The sequence below is a fragment of the Etheostoma spectabile genome, chromosome 15 (genome assembly GCF_008692095.1).
Source record: "Etheostoma spectabile isolate EspeVRDwgs_2016 chromosome 15, UIUC_Espe_1.0, whole genome shotgun sequence".
NCBI lineage: Eukaryota > Metazoa > Chordata > Actinopteri > Perciformes > Percidae > Etheostoma > Etheostoma spectabile.
Window position 1 is genome coordinate 27,472,554 of NC_045747.1, and position 2,690 is coordinate 27,475,243.

Below are 2,690 nucleotides of genomic sequence, written 5' to 3' on the forward strand. Positions count from 1 at the left end.
TAGACACAAAAACATAGGAAAATAGGGTCCAGGTTGAAAAAGCAATAGTTACCCTTTAAGACATATGCAACTTTAAACTGTAAATGATGATATGTACCAACAATACTTATTTTAGATCAGGAAAACAACTGTTGTCAATTGACGCTAGCCTTTTGGATATTAAAATGTATTGGTATTTTTTAAAAAGAAACTAAAGAATTTTCTTTTAAATGTGGCTTTTAAATTGGATGTTTGTAAGTGTTAAAAAATTGTTTTTTTAAAATACTTTTTTAACGCTGATGTTCATTTTTTGCTGTTGGTTTTAACATGTTATTGTCTCATTGGTGTAATATTTTGTTTTGCTTTTATTTCTCATTTCGTCTTTTTGTGATTTGTCTTTGTTCTGTGAAGCACTTTGGGCTGCATGCGTGCACGAAAGGTGCTATTCCAATAAATCAAAGCTAAAGTTAAAACATGTCTGTGTGGCGCCTGTGTTCTAAAGGAAGCCCTTCCATTCATATTTATAGTCTGTTTTCCCCATTTTCTGCACAAAAGCTCAGATAAAAGTCCTGCTGAAAAATAACTCCAATAAGCACTGGGGAGAAAGAGAAGGACTTTCTCTTTCTCTCTCTCCAGCTCTAATCCTGTCTCGTATTCACTCCCAGGCTGCTGCAGACAAAGCCCAGAGGGAACGCACATCATTGGGAATTCCTTTATGAGCAGACTGAGAGGGTGGAGAATCGGGGGGGCAGCAGCAGCAGCACAGGGAGCCCCAGACGTACTGGGTAAAAACATATACATATATATATATATATATATATATATATATACTACTTTAATATTTTAAAAAACTAACTCTAAAAACATTGGAGAACCCTTTTGCAGTTATGTAAGCACATAAAGTAATCTGAAAACTGCTGCCCTGGTTTAAAAAACAAAAACAAATCAGCTGATCTCAGCTTGTATTCTGTCTACAATAGAGTGCAATGGAAATTTCTAAGTGACTCCAGACTTTTGACCAGTAGTGTATCTGTGTGTACTCTCCTTTAATCACTCTGTGGAGAGGAGCCATCAGGGATCACCAGACATCACAGGAGAAGCTCGGCCTCAGCCGCTCTCCCCAGCGGGCAGAATGGACTGATAAACATCACTGTTTGGGGCGATGTTCAGATTTAGTTTGCCATGTAGACGGACATGATACCAAAATGATCCTCAAAAGACGAGGAAATTGACTGCTGGACGGCTTTTTCTCTCAAGTACAAGGAAGGCTGCCAGGAGGCTCAAAGGGAGCTGCTGGAGTTTCAGGAGGGGAGCAAGGAGCTCCCTGACATTATGTCTGTGGGCAAAATGAAAATGATTGAAACCTGATGATTGAGTGTAATGGAAAGCATCCAGGTGTACATCAGGCGACCAATATCGATGAATCTTGATGGATTTTGAATTAAACAGATACCTGTTTTCTAAACGAGTGCGCTTCATCAATGGTTTTGTTTTGAAGGAGGAATTTACTTTAAAAGAAAAGCATTTAGTGCTGGACTCGGTTGAGAAAAAGTAGAATATATGGTGAATAAATAACATGTGATGTAATGTAATGTAATGTAAAGTTTTACGATCTGTACTTTTACTTTGACGTAGGTATGTTTTGTTTGAAGTATTATACTTTGCTACATTTTTAAATCACATCTGTTACCAAGTCAAAAAAAGTAAATATAAAAGCTTTCCAACGTTGGCAAAATACACTGTAAAGTGTAAATTCAAATATAGTTCACTCGTTGTTTTAAGACAATACAACTCAGCACTTTTTAGTGTATCTGTCAACAAACTAAAATGGAAAGCAAACATATAAGTATAAAAAAAGTTATTAAATGATTATATATAAAAGTGTATCTCATTTTAAATAAGCTACGTTTAACTTTTACTTGAGAAGATTTTTATAAGATTTTTTAAGTAATTCTACATAAGTAAAGGTTAATCAAATTACTAGTACTTTTACTTAAGTAGAATATTTGTGTACTTCCCACTTCTAGGCCTGTTGGCAGCTCCTCTGGGCCACCTGATGTTGTGTCTGGACTTTAATCAAGGTCCATTTGCGATCAGCGGGCTCTTTAACCCCCCTCCATTCGCATTGTGTCAGATGGGACCGGGGCCCTCTCTAATCCTGCTTGGAGCGAGGGGCCACTCTCCAGTCTATCGATCCCTCGCTCCATCAGGTCTCAAATCAGCCATTAAAAGATGGTAATGCAGCATGTGTGGCTCAGTCTGAATCGATAGCAGACAAAAGCTCTGTCGGAGGCTGTCTGGACATTTACTCCCACTCTGTGCGTGATGCTTTACCTGTACACCATCGTCATCGTGATAGAGATACTGCAACACATGCTCCTTGGAGATACAAGTACCATTAATAGGAGTAAAAATAAGATGTTATATGATCCGTATGCTTCGAAAAAAGCAGTTTGAACGATGCAAGAGGGAGATACATGACCAGGGATGCGAAGCCCAGAAGGGGTATCGTTGTATTTATAGTTAAATGACTCAAACATAGTATTTATTTATTTATTTATTCCTCTAAAGTCCGCTAAAGTCCTCTAAACTTAACAGCAATATGAAACGGTCGCAGTTTGGTTAGGCACAAAAACTACTTGGTTGAGTTTAGAAAAAGGGGTTTCAGTTAAAATCAGATGTTACTTCAATCAATCAATCAATCAATCAAT